Genomic DNA, 19,631 nt, shown 5'->3' with positions numbered 1-19,631 from the left:
GGCCCAGTGTGACTTGCAGAAACCCTGCGGCAATCTCTGGGTCTTCCCTTTAAAATCACCTTTTTACTCTAATTTCCAAAAACTGAAACTTTTTTGATACAGAATTTATAAACTGGAGTATGATAAACTCTACATATCACCTAAGCCTACATCTGGAAGGTAGCATCATTTGTATCATAGTTTATCTGGTAAAACTTGAGCTTAGAAGCCTATTAAAATAGTACTTATGCTGTTAAATTATTGTTCAGATATTTCTTTCACCCCCTATACTGGAATGCAGAAATATCTCAATATTATTATCTTACTTAAGTCTCTAAGGATATTTGATAGATAACTAAGTAAAAGATGGAAGCAAAATGAGAAAACTGTTTCTACCAATTTTGATAAATAAATATGTATATGAATTATAATTATATTCACATTAATATCTATATTTAAATATATATACATAAAATCAGACTTTGTACTTGGGAAAGTACAAAAAAATTCATTGAGAATATACTAATATACATCATAGAATATATTTTAATATTCATAATTGTTTTCTTTAACTTTTATTATGATACGTAATTATTAAGAACTAGAAATTTGCTAAGGAAAAGTTATTCAAATCACAAATTACCTTGACAAGACAAATTATAATTTTATTTTAACTCAATTTAGCAGCAGGTGATCACATCATATCATGATCTTATATTTACTAAAAATAAGCTTATAATTTATCATAATCTTACATCTGCTAAAATTATGCAGGTTTTTCTGAAAAGAATAAAATATGAGCAAATTTGATAAATGTAAAATTTTGAACATTCAATAAAGCATAATAAAAAATGGGGAATCATCTTTTCCAGTGCACGTCCCAAGGGTTAGGGAACCTGATGTGGGGCTAAAACCCTTCCCTGTTCAGGGAGAATGTCTGTTTGTGATATCCCTCCTGCTGGTGGGTGGCCACCCAACTGGTAGGTGTCCTTTCGAGATTGCTTCTCCTGTCTCAGTGTGGCCCTTTTATCTGTTGTTGTGTAAGAGCTGTTCTGCTGTTCAGTGGGTCACCTTCAGAGAGAATCATTCTATATGCAGCTGTAACTTTGGTGTGTCCATGGGAATACGCAAGACCAGGATCTTCCTACGTCACCATCTTCAACCAATTCCCCAAATTACTCTTCCTTCTAGCATTTTTAGAAAGTCAAAATATCTCATTTGGTGTTTTCAGGATGAACTTATTGAACATTTTAATAAAAGAGCAAATGTAATTAAAGAAAAAGTGACATGAGTTTTTCACATTTATTAAAGAATGAGGAGCAGAGCTCTCAAAAATTATCAACATAATTTAAAATTCTATGTCTACAGTATACAACATTTATCATCAGTAGTATCATCCTTCATTCTAAGAAGATATTCTCTTTTGAAATTGACAGTATGTAAAATATTGATCATTACCCAGAGGAGAAAATTCAAATATATCAGGAAGTTTTCCTTGTTGAACATTTGCAGGCATTGTATAGAAAACATGCAGGCAGTGACAAAAGATTTTAATTTACCTTAATAAAATGTTGCATAGAGTTGTTTTTTTAATTTTACTGAGCTTATGTAAATATGAACAATCTAACTTCAAGTCATTAAGAATGTAACATGAAAAAAATTATGCAAGACTGATTCAATACAACAGCAGGCATTCAGGCCATAAATAATTCTATGAATAATATTTAAGTAAAAAATTAAAATCCCATTACTTACTAATTAAAAGTACATACACATAGTGTATGTAAAGAGACAGAAAGAGTATTTCAGTATTGAATTAGACCACTAACTTGTAATTTATTAACTTTGGGAAATTTAATACATAGAATTGAAATGAAATAAATATATCACATTTTAAAAAATATATGAAACAAAGCATTAGGAAAAATAAGATCCAAATCCAAAATGAATGAAAATATTTATGTTAAATTATGCAAACAGGGAAGTTTAAAAAGTTCAGAATTATTTTTCAAATTTCCAAGTAAACCATCTATGTGCTAGAATATAACTTCTCCAGATGCCCAAGATGCCAAAAAGAAAGAAGGACGAGGAGAAGAAAGTAGCCCTGATGCCTACTGTCCTGAAGAAGCAGGAGGCTGAGAATGTGTCAAATCCCCTGTTTGAGAAAAGACCTGATAATTCTGGTACTAGACAGGACATCCAGCCTCAAACGGCCCTCACCTGCTCTGTCAAATGCCCCTGCTAATGAACCGTTGAAGGAAAATGCCTACATCTCCTTCAGCAATTGAGAAATTTAACCTTGGCAAGTTATAAAGTGTAGTTGCTGATTGGAAACCTCTTTTCCAAGGAGGCTATAGTAGACCTGGATTCTAGAGAAAAGCAAAAGCAATCACGTGAGACAAGCATCCTCTATTTTTTTCTATCAGGGTTTACGATTTGCTTTCTCTTTGCATCCCTTTTTAATCCTACAGTTTTCCAGGGCTTTCAGCTTTATCCAGGCCATAGTCTTAGTTTAATCTAACAGCATATAGGAAAAATCCTGTGATTCTCATTCAAGTTAAAATAATTTAGAAAATTACTTTGCCTATGGCTGACTTCAGACTATTCACCATATACCAAGAAGCGGAAGTCTATTATGAACAATTTTACTAAAACTCTTAGTTTGTGGATTAATTTGCAGGTTTATTTGAAAGATTTCTCATACTAAAGTTTCTGAGACTTGAGTCCATAAAAGCTGTCAGGTATAAGTCAAATTAACATTGCAATAATGCTTATGTCTGTTGTGTTAAATGAAAATGAAAGGGATATAACTGCAGCAACAGCCTTTTAAAAAAATCTTGAGTCCATTTGGTTGCATCCTGAGGCAAGTCATTTAACTTTTATTTGTCAGGTTCTTATTTTATATAAGGACATACTCTTGCCTCACAAGATTGTTTTGACAAATTAAAAATAAATGCACTGTGAAACCATAAAAATTGAAAGACAAAACTTTCTTTTTTAAAAGTTTTTCCCCCTAATAATCTATGTCTTAAAAAAATTCTGAAATTTTGATAATTTTGCTCAATGGGATGTGTACATTTTATATGGTGTCCCATCTTTGGAATTTACATTTTTTTCCAGTCACAGAAGCACAACTGAAAATGTACAATACTTTCATCTTTCAGTTTAACAGATAAAATGGAAAAAAAGTTATAAAAATTAAGATATATACTAATTGGGGCATTTGCAAGTTAATATATAGCTCTGACATATATAACGCTACTCATCTTTAAACAGATTTATAATCATTTTTGTTTTTCACCCCTAAGTTACAGTCATTCATTTTTCAGACCTCTGTTCCATCTTTGAAAGGGCACTCAGCTTAAAAGTTTTGGAGTTCTCCTAAATGTTCAATATAATTTTTAAAAAATTGCATTTGTAATTATATTAGTATATATACTAGACATTCACTGGAGTCCTTTCCTCCACCTGCCAAGTTTGTTAGATTAAATATTTTACTATACAAGTTATGCAGTTTATTTTATTGCATATAATGCAATGACAGGTAGAAAGGATTTAAAGATTTAAGCATGGACTTAAAAAAATGTTGCAGAGATAGGTAAAATAATAAACCACTGATTTGAGAGAAGTCAGAGAGAGAATATTTAAAATAATTTCTAAATTTTATACATGATATAAAATATTAGTACATTTTCATAATATATTCATTTGATTCTTTCCTTTCATTGCAGTTCTGAGCCCTACTGCAGGTATATGGCTTATGGAAAAAAAAAAATGAAGGGGATGAAAATATTACATGCATGTACATATACATATACACATGCTTAAAATCAATTAAATGTAAAATTGAAAAGTAATAATCACATCAAATTTGGAAGAGTTTTTAAATATAACAGAAAATAAAATAAAGTAAAATATTTTATCTAAATATTATGTGAAGTGATTTTCAACCATTTTATAGTAGTAGAATTTGTTCTAGTACTTCTATGTGGAAATTTAACATTTGCAAAAGCATAAAATAGAATACACTTTAGAAGTCAATTAGATTAATTAACTGCAGATACATAAGACAATTTAACTCTTTGTGTTTTTTCACCTGATTTAAGTTTAATGTAGTTTCCTACAAGTAAAACAGTAAGTGTCTTAAAAAATATAATTCCCTTACATTGTCAACACACTGCAATCCCTAAGGGATGACCACCTAATTAGCTGTGCATTCACTACATCAGATATTTCCCATATAAATATAAATATGCTGATACTAGTGATGGCAATAATAATTATTTTATATAGAAATGTAATCACACTTAGCTTATTCTTTTACAATACTCTCTCACAGAAAGGAAAACACATGAGTTATCTTTCCATATCAGTCATGTTTTTGATTTAATCTTAATGTAGTTTTTCTTTTTCTCAGGAAAAACATAATTTAAAAAGTAGGTGACAAAATAAATCTTAATATAATTTACTACACCAGGCCATAGTATTCCTAACAATAAAATACAATGTAATGAGCTAGTTTAGAAATGAGGGATTGTGTGGGTGGAATTAGGCAGAAGTGTTTCATGTCTTCTGGGTTTTTAAGTTCTGTTTTCTTTCATTGATTTACAGCATCAGTTCCCCTCATAATCTGATCATTTTGAATTATAAAGGGTTTGAAAACAGCAAGCAACCTTGTAAGGGTGATTTTAAAACCTTCACAAGTTCCTAGTTTTATTTCTCATAAATGTCAAAACCCCAAAACTACATGTGGTCTTCACAAAGGAAATGATCTTACCTCTTTATTTTGCTCTAATGGCAAACATTTCTCATCTCTGTCAGATCTGAGTGGATAACTCTAACAGAAAAATATGTCTATTGGTCATAGGCGTGTTTGTCATTTGACACATGAATCACATTGAATCACATTGTCTGTAGCAAAGTTGAAGATCAGCTGTGACAATTCACTTTTTGGTCCCTGAATGGCAAAATCCTTGATGTCAGAATCAAAATTTATAGTAGTGCTGAAGACAGGGAGATAACTATGTTTAATTTGAATATTAGCATGGATATGAATGAAAATTAAACAAGTATTCAAATAAAAAACACTGAACCTTTGTTTCTACAGAAACTCCTAATTTAAGGCTACATTTCAGCAGTATTTTTAAATTAAATACTATTTCTCATCTGATGTTGTATTTTGTCCTTCTATGACAAATAGATCATATTGCAGAAAAGGTAATGAGTAGAACAGGGACATATGCTACACCAATAGTCTTTAATGAGTTATTGGCAACTGGAAGGCTAAAGAAAACTGAGATGTATTTTAGTATTTATAAATTTCTTGAAAACTATAATTTAGTGATCTACAAAGACAAATAAGAACCTCAATTGTTTCACTTTTTATTCCTTAAAAATATTTTCTTGTAGAAAAGTTGGCTATGAGGGAAATAGCTGCTCAGAGTATCTTACTTTTTTTGCATACCGTAAGAAATATTTGACACATTTTAGATTCTTTACAATTTTACTGGCTAAAGGATTATAAATCATAGTTTCATAGAGTTAAGCTCACAACTGAGCAATATTTAACTGGGGGATTATTTAATGTGTGAAAGAATATCTGTTTATGTAATTAATTTCCAGAATGTAGGCTGAAAATGAATAGGTACAAAATGATTTATCATAATATAATTTAGCTTTAAACTATCAAATTTTATAAATCAATATAAGAAAGCACAAGATGTTATTGACTTGCTAATAATTCTGCCATGGTATTAACATTTTAGTAACATCATTAATTTCAAACATTGCCAAAATTTAGCCACTCATTTACTCAGCATCAGGTTTTAAAAGTTATTTGTTTGATTAAAGTACATTTATATTATTTTTAAAATTTATAATTTAGTTATAATGTAACAAATCTGACATAAGAAGATTTGAACCTCAGAATTTTAGAAACAAAATAATTGACCCATTCTTTACCCTAACTGTACATTATTGTATTAAGCAATGCTATTTTCAGTTGCTTATTTCTAAATATTTTCCAGCCAGTCAATGTAAATTCTTCTCTTCAACAGTATTTTCAACCATTATCTTTAATCTTTCTCTTGTCCAACTCATGATGGACAGTAAGGCAGTGTTTCAGACATTTGGTGGATGAACTATTTTTGTAGAAAAAAGAGAGTCTTAATGGATTGAGAAAAACAATGATTGAATAAGGATGCTATTTACTTAAGCTGCACTTAAGTATAAATTTATAATCACCAGCCATATACATTGGTTTCTTTGCATGCTTCTTCAATTCCACTAGTAAAGGGTTTTACTGGGTATACACTCATTAGATTTTCTGGTCTGTACAGCATTTGACTCTTTAAATGTAGGGCAACTGAAAAACTCTAAATTTTACTTCTAATGTGCATGGCACACGCAATTTACAGCTTAAGGTTTACTATGTGGTAATCCATTAAGTAGAAATTTGGTAGGTGAAAGTAATGGGCAATTACATAAAAGAGATTTAGTTATCTAATTGCAGCTCTTGCAGTGTTGACTATACAAAAGATGTAACAATGAAGACAAAGAACAAAAAAAAAAAAGAAGAAGGAGGAGAAGAAGAAGAAGAAAGAAGATAAGAAAGAAGACAGAAGAAAGAAGATAAGAAAGAAGACAGAAGAAAGAAGAAGAAGAAGACAAAGGACACATTTGGAACAAGTGAAAAGTAGGATTTTTCTTACTGCCCTGGGCAAAGCACAAGTCAAAAGTAGAAAATGGAGGCACTGCAATTAGTCAGAAGGTTAATAGGAGACAGCAATGGAGAAAGAAATTAGCCTGACTTCTTGGTGCCATGGTAAATATTCAGAAGAATAATTAACATCTTTATTCAATTAATGAAGATTTAATTCTTCAGTAAACAGAATAACTGTTTTGTCACATTATATATGCTTTAAGGTCAAGGATTACATTTCATTCATCTGTGTGCCTGCATCATTTATAAAATTTCATAGCACTGTATAAACCAACCAAACTGGTTTTTCAAACAAATACTGGATTATTTTGTAGTGAGGTTATTGAAGCTTTCAAGCTGGACCAACCCAATAGGTTGGTAGGTTTTTCCTTACTGGATATGTATGACTCCAATAACTATCGAAAAATGTATTTATAAACCTATGGCAAGAAATGAACTCCCAACCCCATGAATTCAGGTATGATCAGCTTCCTCCTGTTCTGAAACCAGAAATGTTTGAGTCCATATTGAAAGTTGTAAAAGGGCTATAAAATCACAACGAAGATGTGGTGTAACAGAAATATGTATATTTGATCTTTGTCCCAGTTTCCAGGCAAGAGCTCCTAAAACCATTAGAATCTCCTAAGGGGGTAAGAATGTCCTCTGTATGCTCTGTCCTCTGAATGACTGGTGGCTCTGGGTCCCTAGACAGTGTCAGGATGGGTTAAGCCATGATTAAAGGGTTGAAACTTTTACTCCCACCCCCCAACCCCCACCTTCTGGGAAAGGAGAGAGACTGGGAAAAGAGTTCAATCATTAGTGGAGAGTGATTTAATCATGCATACATAAGTAATGAAACATCCACAAAAACCCCTAAACAATGAAATCTGGAGAGATTCTGGGTTGGTGAATATATGGAAGTGCCTGGAGGAAGCCCCATGCCTCTCCCTCCATACCTTGTCCTGTGCATCCCTTCTACTTGACCATTCTGGGATGCATCCTTTATAATAAAACAGTAATACTAAGTAAAGCACTGTCCAAAGTTCTGTGAGTCTTTCTAGTCAATTACTGAACCTGAGAAGGGGGTTGTAGCCAAGTCAGACAGAACTGCAGGGAGCCTGTGCACCTCGTTGTAGCTGGCATCTGAAGTGGGGGCAGTCTCGTGGTACTGGGCCCTTACCTGCGGAGATGTTGCTGTCAGAACTGAATTTAATTACTGGATACCCAGTTGGTGTCATGGAATTGGATAATTGATGTTGGAAGAGATACAACCACGTGCATGGTGTTGGAGGAGAAAAACACACAGGGGATAAATCATTATTCCTGACCAAAAGAAGGAAAGGTGAAGGAAGGGGGAACTCAGATGAAAGAGAATTCTGGTTTCTCTAGAATGTCAAGAACTGTCATAGTCTAAAATTGTAAATCTTTCTTTCTACTTCAGTTAAAATTTATAAGATACAATTTTGCAAAATTAATTAGATTGACATATAAATAAGACCTTTGAGGGACATCTGTTATAGATTCTTACAGGCACATGTGTAAATTCTCAAAATACCTAAAATTACTGCATCTAAATATCATGTTGGATATTTTAAATTAATAAAATTCTACATTTTCAAAATATATACTATATAAATTTTAAAAATAATAAATTATTGAAATAATGTTATATACATTATAAAGAATATATGAATAATTTAAGAGAAGTGGGGAAATTAAACTGGGAGTCAGGATATATCAAAAAATTCCATTTAATTGCATGAATTTCTCTATAATATGTAATAAATTTCACAATTGTAACTAATTATCTAAGTATCTAATACTAGTTACAAGTTATCATCTTGCTTTGTTCTAAGGTAATTAAGTACTAATAATTTAGTAATTTTTTGAGAAGTACACATATACAAATGATAATTTTTAAAATACTTTTTCTAGATATTTAATGCACATAATCATTCAATTAAAATGACTTATTTTACTTTGTGTCTTACATCACTTAAAAAGATGAATATTTGGTTAAAATTGTAAACTGAAATCAAACTGTAGTAAAAAGGTTTTTCAAGAGACACTTTAATTGAAAAATGCTACAAATGCCTTTTTTTAACCTTTACTGAACAGCATGATTATTATCTTTCACATTTAAGTAAGATAGTACTTGATACAGAGGATTCAATTAGTAAATAATTTTGAAATAAATGTAAATATTTTCCAAATTTACTCATCTGCCAGAATATTATCTTAGATTTTCCAATGTTTGTTTTCCTTTTTCCAAAAAATATTACTGCTAAAATACATGACCATTAAAGATCTATATCACTCTATATGTTTTTAAGTCAAGGTTTAAAGAAATAATTACAAATGTTGGTAATTTTAAAAATAAATTTATAATTCCTAAGTCCAGTTTGTTTCTGAAATATTGCAAAGTCCTTAGATATGTCCTTCTCCCTCTTCCACCACTATTAGATAGATATTCCTGCCTTATTTATTGAGAATATTTGGCCACTGGCGAAGTCTAGTATTACTATCTACTACCACCTAAATTCCCTGCCTTCATTACCAGTTTTAAACTGGACAGGCATTTTTTTCATTGCTTGAATGATAATCCTTTTGCAGAATATTCTTTATTTCCTGAAAGATGGGGCTTCATTTCAATCCTAAACAAAATGAAGAGCATATTTTTGTCAAAGTTTTAGAGCATAGGTTGCAAGCTCAAACATCTAGAGAGAGAGTCATCTACAGCATTAAAGAGAAGAGACCCTGCTTTATTTTGATTTGTAAGACACTGTAGGACATTCTGTTTTTCTTTTGAATGGAATAATTCACTTTCATTACTTCTTAGAAATACCTCCTACCTCCAGCAGGGCTCCGCTGCTACCACAGCAATACAGAGTTCAACTGCCCGACCAGCCAGAGTGTCTGTGGATGGGTATTCACTATCCATACACAGTACTCGAGGTGCCTGGTGTAAGTCGTGGACTGATTGCTAAGCTGACACTCTTAGCTTCTAAAACGCTCTATGAATGAGTTTTCAGTAACGTTTTTTTTCTTTTCTTTTACTTAATAGAATCCATTTAGTTTTCATTTTTCCCTGCCTGCTAGCTGTTCTATTTTAATTAAACATATTTTTTTAAAAACTTTCAACTATATTTGGATTTACATTTTTCTAATAAATAGCTCTAATATTATTTTCTATGCTTTGCTTCCCACATCTAGACATACTAGAATATATCAGATCAAAAATATTGATATGAAATATATAAAAATGAAACTGTTGCATTATGTATCTTGTATTGGACTCATTGAAATGTTCAGTGAAACATAATTTTAGTTCTCAACTTATGTTTTCTGCTACTTTAATGTGAAATCAGCAAGATATGTTTCTTACATGGCCTTCCAAGAGAACTAGCACATGGAATCTTCATAGAAATAGAGGCATACTTTAAAAAACATGTATTCCTTCATGTTTAGGAAATAACATATTCTCTAAGAGATGAATGAAGAAATTCATTCTTTCAGTACAAACGAAACCTTTAGCAAACCATGCCTTTGTGAATTCTTAGTGAACTTAGTTCTCTCTTTATGTATATCCCTAAAACTGAGCTTATGTTCAGAAACAGGAGATAACCATGTCCTTTAACTAGTATCCTGCAAATTGTCATCACTTTTGTGCCATTATCTTTCATTTCTTGCACAGTTGGCTGCTCTCTTGATATTGCTATGCCATGAAACTAATTTCCAGTTGCACAGCTATTCAAACATCAAAAAATACAAAAACTACACACGAATGTGTTACAATGCAGAGGATTTTTGCTTTAGAAATTAAAAAAAATCTAAGTTTCTAAGCCACATTTCCTCACATAAAACTTTTTTTTTTTTTTCTCATTTAACATTGTGTGAGCTAGCTAATACAGTAAAGAGAGAAAAACTTAGCTCTGATAATCAGGAGTTATGTGACCTTGAGTAATTAACATCTCCAAATACTCAGTTATCTTGTTTATAAAGTAGAAATAGAAGTACATATCTAATAATACTTATGTTTTTATGACTGTGTATATACATGACCCAGGAACAGTTCATGAGACATTTTTTTTTTTCATGAGACATTTTTGTATCACGGTACATTTGCTCAACAACTGACAGCTTCCCTCTGCAACTGGCAGAAGATAAATGTTATCCCAATCTGTATTTTGCTGTTGGAGTGAACACGTGTATGATAATATAATATTTGATGAGATAAAAGGATATATTAAAGTATGTAACAGGGTGTAGAAGGAGGAGGCACTTTCAGTTATCCTAGAAAGTCACGTACGATAAAGCCTCAAAGCCAAGGACAATAAATAAAAATCACCCTCACAGTCTCAACATTATGCAAGTAGAACCCTTAAATTCCTTAGTATAGGAATGATCGCACAGTTGTTTGACAATAAATATCCATTACTCATCTCCAGTTGCATATAAATAGCCTAGAGATTTATATGAAAAATATTTGGAGGGGAGAATGGTGTCATTTTGAATGCTACATTAATGTCCTCCATTCTCTATGGGAGACTTCATAGTCCCCTCAAACCAAATGAAAGTAATCTTGTCTTGTGTCCCCAGGAGTTTGAGGCACAGAGATGTTGTCTTGATTCTTGCCTTGAGAGTGTTAAGGTGTGACTCCTAGAACCCGTCTTCTGTACAAAAGGACCTCTAGCATTATTACACAAACAAGAAAAAAAATTAAGACGTTAATGACATTTTCACAGAATGCCCTGCCTGTCATCTCAATAAACAACTGTCTCAGAAAGAATTGCAGACGTGGCTTTTCACTACTGAAGTAAAGTAATAATTTAAAACAGGAACCTCATGACATTTTTAAAGATATTATAACACCTTGAACCAAAAGCTAGAAAAGCAGCACAACATAAAAAGAAGCCTTTGGACTTACTGTGTACTACAAGCAGAAGCAGAGATAAATATATTCACTCACCTGTGAACATTTAGCTAATTCTCATGGAAAAATAAAGGATGACTAATGAGTCAGAAATAAGAGCCAGAGGGTGGAGCCAAGATCTGCAGAGAATCTTTTTCTGGGAGGAGGAATAAGTCCTAATCAAGGAATTGACAACACATGCCCAGCTGGATTTCAGCATTACAATCCACCAGTGACTGCTGTTTGCCTAACGTCTCCCAGAACCAATGACTTGTTAATGGAAGTGCCTATTACAACTATCCTATGACTGACTCACCATTGTATGATGGCGGTGTGAAAGACAAATAATTTTTTTCTTTAGTTCACAAGCTTTTAGATTGAGAGGAGTCACGCATGTGGAATGACACTGGAGTTGATTCAGATGTGATTTCCCAAAATGGGAGAAGACAGTCTAGTAAGAGGATACTCTGTAGGTCATGAGAGAAGGGTGAAATATGTAAAGAACTTGTGACCTGATAGCAAACAATGTCAGATTAAAAATGACCACACGTTCTTTAGCATTCTCTCATTGAATGGTGTTGTCTGATTCCCCTCCTCTTCCAGCTCTGCTGGCCTGTGACTTGTTTTAATGTTGAGTATGCAGAAGTGATAGTATGTGAGTTTCTGGCTTAGTCTCTAGGGAAAAGGCCAACTTCTGCATTAGTCTTTTTTGGAGCCCTTAGTTGCTATGTAAGAATCTCAACCACCCACCTGCAGAGGCCACACTGAAAAATTCAGACTACATGGAGAGGAAGAAAGGACCAGTCAGTTTCAGCCTTTCAACCTTTGTGGCACAGTCCCATGCATGTGAGTGAAGCCATCAGGAACCCTCCAAGCCAGTCAGCCTTCAGCTGAGTACCACCAATTTATACCACTCAACACCAAATGAGACTGAAGAACTGTCCAGCTGAGCTTTGCCTGGACTCCAGCCTTGCCCTGTGTGTTGACCCACAAAATTGTGAGATATAATCAAATGCTTGTTGTTTTAAGTTACTGAATTTGGGAGAAGTTTGCTATGCAACGGTATATAATTGAACATCTGCCAACTATCTTAAGTCAGTATAGTACCAATCATTTTATAGGCTCTCAATACATCTTTTTGAATGAATATAATTTAATCCTTATAATCTCATTTTTCAATTCACACTTGAAGAATTTGAAGCTCTGAGACACTGATTGGCAAATGAAAGCCTCTAAATGAATATTTTATCCCTTCATTTTTTCTACACTAGAATACTTTCTCTGAAGTATGAAATGAATGGTTAAATCCAGTTTAATTGTGTAACAATTTACCGGAGCTTTTGGGGGTGTAAATTGCCTAAAGCTTAACCTTATTATCCAAAAACCATGGTCAATGCCATATTCCTTTGTGGTAATGTGACTTAATTTAAGGCTTTTGGAAGAAAGAAGTAAATAGAATAAGATAGAATCTAAACAACTAAAGATATAAAGTATCAAGAAATATCATAGTAGTTGTATTCACTACAAGTTTAAAAGCAAAACTAAAATTATGAGCATAAACATTTTTTTCTTATAGATTTTCTGGCTTTGTAAGAAGTTACAAGTCATCTGTATTGCAGTATCATAGGAATTGCAATAATAGTGAATTTTTAAACGTCCATACCACATAATTAGGTACTGGACTTAGGTCTTTCAGATTGAATTACATGAAATATGCCAATTTGTATGCTTGCTGTACAAAATGTATTAAAACTAAAACATATAACCCCTTTTATCATTATTTATACCCTGATAATTAGTGCTATTTCATTGAATTATTCCCTTATTCTCTCCTTAGATGCTAAACCAGATGTCCCACCTCTAACAGCCAAAATAATTTCACTCTTCATAATCACGCTGTATAAACTGCTTCTAAGGTTAGTGATGATATCAATTCAGAACCTGGAATCACCCTGCCAGGGTTATTACCAAGTGATTTGTACATATGTATACATATATATATATGTATGATTTTATATAACATAAATATGTAACTGATTCCATATATGTATTTGTCATGGAACCTATTGGTTCTGTTTCTGTATTTTCCCTCTCTAAATACACATACACACACACACACTTTTTTTTTTTTTTTTACTTTTTTTCATATACATGTTTTAAGAACAGCAGATGACCCACCATAATATGGGTGGGATTTATGCAATCAGCTGAAGAATTTAAGAGCAAAAAAACTGCGTTTTCCTGTAGAAGAAAGAAATTCTGCCTCAAGACTGTAAAATAGAAATCCTGCCTGAACTTCCAGACTGCTGCCTTAGCCAGACAAATTTCAGACAATCTTGTGAGTCAATGCTTCAAAATAAATCTCTAACACACACATTCAGAGTCTACAGGTTATAAATATTAATCATGCCTACAGAACACCTTCACAGCGACATCTAGATTACCATCTAGATTACTGCTGGACCAAATAACTGGGCACCGTGGTCTAATCAGGTTGAAACATAAAATTAACTGGGACAAGAATCAAGATTCATTTTACTTATCAACCTCTTTAAAAAGATATACCTGAATACAACCCTATGCAGAACAAAGTCCCCTGTATTTTGTACACTGTAGTTTTGTTATAACTAAATTATGTCTTTATCATCTGCATTCTACCAACTCCTTGATAGTAAGTGCTTAATATTGTCATTTTTATATTTCCAGTACATAACATAGGACCAGATACCTACTTAATCCACAAAAATTCATTGAATGAATGATATAATCTTTAAGACATGATATGTTGGTGCTGAAAATGCATTAGTTTCTTCTAAATGGAATCTGTAAAAGAACAAAATTCAACAAGATTTAAAGAGAAAAATGATTTAAGTAATTAACATTAGTCATAATTTTCAACCGAAATATTTATAATGTTAATGGTTAAATTTCCAAGACTTAAGAGCCATCCTGAATATGTGTTTAGTATGTCACTAATAATGATCTACTACTTATGGTATTGCTTACTATAAGTGTCTCCTAGTTGTAATTTTATATGACACGGGCAGACTCTACCACATCAATACTAACAGATGGTAATTACAAAATGAATGAAGCAGATTGTTAGTACACCACTATGTAGATTACACATTTCTGTTATTTGATGAAATTAATCATCTAATGACTCAGATGAATTGCATCCACATTAGCAATTAGATATTTGAATCAACATTTTGAAACAAAAAATTTCTTTTTTGTTAGAAATACTAATCAGACATGGACTCATTTCAGTAGTATAAGACACAGATATTTACCATAATAAGCTAATATCTGGTAAGAGAAAAACTAGGCAAACTCTATACAGGTAAAAGCAGAGTAACCACAACTTTTCTTTTTATTATAAACCAGATTGAAAAATAGTCAGTTTGTCATTGTGTATGTATGTGTGTGTAATTCTTAAACACCAATTTGTTATAATGGTTCAGTTAATATGACCAAATTATTTATACAAGTATGTCTTAACTATTAGGGAAAAATGTATACATTTAAAAATATCATCAGATTTTATTTTACATCATTCATAAATATTGAAGGTCAAATGAGAAAATTAACTCCTTTAAATTTTATGTTTCATTACCCTCTTTTATTACCAAAGTTAAACTGGAATACAAATATTTGTCATGTTATATTTATGAGACATATAATTTTAAAATCAAATCCTTTATATACCTTGTGATTTTTTTTCAGTTGAATATACTCAGTGTGAATGCAGTTTCAAAAATAAAACTTCACAAGAGTGAGAGATATACAAATATATGTGATTTGGATGTGAAAAGGCTATGGATGAGTAATGTGTATATATTGTACCAAAGTTTTTACAGTTCTTTATATCTCATTCACTGTTCATCTTTTAAAAGCTCTGTTCTTTTCCTGTGATGTTATTAGTGAGTAAGAAATAAACAGTGGGTGGGGTATAATTTAGTGGCACATATGTCTGTTTATTGATACAAGTGAGACAGTTTCAAACCACTAGGATCAGCCCCATTCCTATTTCTATGCACAATTGTATATTACCACATTTAGCTACATATTGAAAGTTAGAACATTTAGTTTTTGCTTTTTAGGTATCCTTTCTGAATATTTGAAGATTTTTTTAAGCTCAGTAATAATTACATTGTATTTTATTATAGAAAGTATCCCCCAAAACCTAGCAACAAGTTTAAAACAATAGAATTTATATTTTCTCAAATAAATGTTTTTAAACTAAGTTCAAGCAAATTGAAATCTAGACATGTGTTTGCAGAATATCAGTGATCCAAAATCAAGTAATATTACTGAATTTCTACTTTAATGTTTAAAAAAGAGAGTATGTTCTAATTATTTTCTGATTGATCCAGAAATCCTATTTGTAAAATTGTATAATTCCCAATATTTATAAACATAGAACTTCTAAGCTCATTATTCCTTTATTTTAACATTTGCAATAACTCAGCTCTCTGTGAGTACATGCAGCATTTAAATTTGAACAAACCCTATTTTCAGATATGTAATAACTGTGCCTTTTAACATAATCATTAGTTTCAAAGCTGTGCAGAGCATGAGGGATTTGATCACAGTACCAAACTTTTCATCTCATTTCAAACAGAGATATCCATTTGAAGCAAAGATGTTTATTCACAACAGTAAAGCAACATTTTCATTTATAGTTAAGGAAAATATTTAGTTACATTAACAATTCTTATGAGTTTCTGAGGCAAATTTCTCTATTATTTTCATCATTTATATGTTTATTTGACAGTAAAGCTAATACTCCTTCCTACTGAAACAGTTTAGCAGAAAAAGTCAAGTTAAAAAAGAAAAGCCAAGGTTAAAATTCAGTTTCAACAAGAACAACAATACCAAGGCTAACTGTCTGGTAAAGGAAGCAACCATAACTTGGGGTCTGAACATCAAGAATGATTGGAAACAAGAAATATACAGAATCCTTTAAAAGAGCTGTCAGACAACACAAAGAGAAATCAGGAACATGAGAAAACACAATCAAGTTTGTTTTAGCAAGATCAGGATCCAGACATCCATGAAGTCATGTAGAGCATTCGTTACCATTCAGGCACATTGACTGGAGAAGAAAAAAGACCAAAATTAAATCACCTCCTCAGAGGAGATGAACTGAAGGTCCTAAATACCTCAGTGGTTCTGCCATGGCCCTGTGTGTTCTCTTCTGTCAACAGCTTTCAGAATAATCCCTGGAGACTCTAACGACCGGCTTTCCCTAGAGTCACTTCGCATGAGCACTATGATTACACGATGCTCACATCAGGAAGTGCTTTCCCTTACTCTCCTCCCATCAATAATCTGATACCTTTTGGGGTCTTCAGATAAAGAGCAAAAGTAAAATTGTTTGAATAAAGCATAATGTTCAGCTGTTTCACTCTGACTAAGCTAGAATCTGTGTTTTATCTGGGCTCTTCCTTTCAAAATGGTCACTTTCAAAAATAGTGCTATTTATAACAGGAGAATGAATACTTTTTAAATATATAATAGATATGTAAGTAACTTAAGTATACACAAACTTTACTCACAATACAACAAGATGCTTTTTAATAGATATAGGGATATGTTGACTATAGTAAAATTTTGAAACTAAAAATAAATGCATTTAGTAAGAAACAGTATGGGTTATTAATAGAGTGCTATGGCAAATGCTAAGTCATCCTCAGCTTGACAAAAAGTTCTATTGATTATTCATCAATAATAAGAACCTTGTCTTCCTCGCAACACTATTAGACTATATTTTCTAGGCCACTTGCATCTTTTTGGAGTCATATGCCTGGTGTTCACCAGGGGAAAATAAGCACAAATGATGCGTGTCCCTTCCAGACCAAAATGGCTAACCTGTAAACCCACAGCACTGTAAAAATGAATACATAATTCTTGTCTTAAGCCAATACATTTTGACATGATTTGCCATGCAGCAAGAGCAAACTGGCACAAAGTGTGATGTGAAATTTGAGATTCTGCCTTAACACAGATATAAACCACTTGGCATTGGCTAGAACCATGTTGAGGCTGGAAATGTGGCCAGAAAACAGAAACAGATGTGAACATTATGCTCTAATTTTTGATAGTCCTGGAAAAAGTGATTTTTTTTAAACTAGGTTAGAGAAACTAGAACTATTGGAATAGTGGCAGAAAATTAGCAAAATGCTCTTCTGTAGTACTGTGGAAAATAGAAAATCATTTAAAAATGTACTTGAGTGTCTGACTAATGTAATAAGGCAAGACGATAAAAATTGCAATTGGTTGGCCCTAGAGTCTGTGATAAGATAAGGGAAGAGAGATAAATGACTTAATAGAAAAATAAAATTTAGTTTGTAAGCAGACTTTAGAGGAATTAGAGAAGATCCAGCCCTTGCTGAATAATATTCTCATCTTCAGTCTCCTCTGCCGACAGAGTCACAAAGTGAAATGAGATCTGGTATCAAAAATCAGTTCAAGGCTTCAGTTCTAAGAATCCTTGTTAAGACCTCTGAAAGATTTAAAAAAGTACCTAGTAGTCATTCTCAGCTTGACAAAAAGGGCTTCTAAAAATTTTAAGGTTGTTGTTTCTCAGTAGCTTGACATAGGAAGCAACATAGTAAGATATTTTATGAAATGTGGCTTTTGGCACATGGAGTGGACACACATCGGGTGTACAAGAAACCCATAAACTTTTAATCAAATTGTACTGACAAAAGCAGTACTACTGGCTTGGAGCAAAAAGGAGAAGACAGTTAAAAATTGAAAACAAAAAAAAAAAAGGAAAAAAAGGAAAAAAGAACTTTGGACTTCAACTTTCTGTTGTTAAGAAGAAGGCTGAGAAATCAGATATGGATAATTTCTAATAGAAAAAGGAATTTTATCTTAGTGAGAAGAACCTGGACCAAAGAAAATTTAAAGAAGTACATATATGAACTTGGGAGCCACTCTCTTGGTACAAAACTAAGTTCTCATCAAGGAATATTTTCTTTCCTAAGAGGAGGAAGTCCTGGCAACAGTTTGCTTGCCTGAGATTCAGAATTACCATGGACCAGTGATTTTCATGTTTTTCCTGTTCTTCCAAACCTTTCTGAATGGCATTGTCATCACAATAATCCTATTTCTATTTCAACAGTGTGGTCCACCATTATCTGTCAAGAGAAAGCCACAATTTGCTAAGATTGGTAAGCTCCTTGAGCCATTTCCACTTACTCCCTATGTATACACTGCTGCAGAATCTCCAAGTTTCTTTTGCAGCAAATTTATTTCAAGATTCTTCTAGTAAAAAAAAAAAAATTCAACTTTTATTTTAATGGTCTGAAGAAAGTGAATTTGAATCAATGTCTGGAAATAATGGTTAAGTCCCTTTTGGTTTAAACTAACAAGTGACACTTCAATATTTGTTAACTTTCCCAAAATGAATGGTGTTGTCTTATCATGTAATAAGTTCTTCATTCCTAGAAGTGTTCAAGCAGAATTAGAATGATGTCCTCAGAGGTACATGTGACAGAGAGAGAATTGGATGAAATACAGAGTGAAAAATAGAGTTCATCTTAACTCCTAAATATGATTCATTGAGAGTGCAGTCTGAAGGACTTTTGAAGAACACTAGAAGGCCAAGTCTGTGATGTTCACAGCAGGAGTTCTATGACCAATAACCAAAATTTTTCTTGGGAAAGAAAAGAGTAATGAATGACAGCACATTTAAATGGCGTTTAGATCTAATTCAAATTATACGATTGTAGTAAGTAATCTCTTATATATGACCTAAAAATATTCAAAATGCTGATTCATTATAGGATGAATTATTACAAATTATGTGTAATAGTATTGCTCATTAAATATATTGCCATTTAAATAAGAGCAACAGACCCAAACATAGACTTGAGCTGCTAGGAGTTGTTGCAAAATTAGCTGAACTTTCTTGTTGACTCTTTAAATTGATCTACATACTATATTTCAAAACTGGTTATTTACATCAAGATGAAAGGATAGAGATTATATTTAAAACACACAATGTATTTTCCTTTGAAACAAATAATC

The sequence above is a fragment of the Camelus dromedarius genome, chromosome 13, assembly GCF_036321535.1.
Source record: "Camelus dromedarius isolate mCamDro1 chromosome 13, mCamDro1.pat, whole genome shotgun sequence".
Taxonomy (NCBI): Eukaryota; Metazoa; Chordata; class Mammalia; order Artiodactyla; family Camelidae; genus Camelus; species Camelus dromedarius.
Note: the sequence above shows the minus strand (reverse complement) of the source record.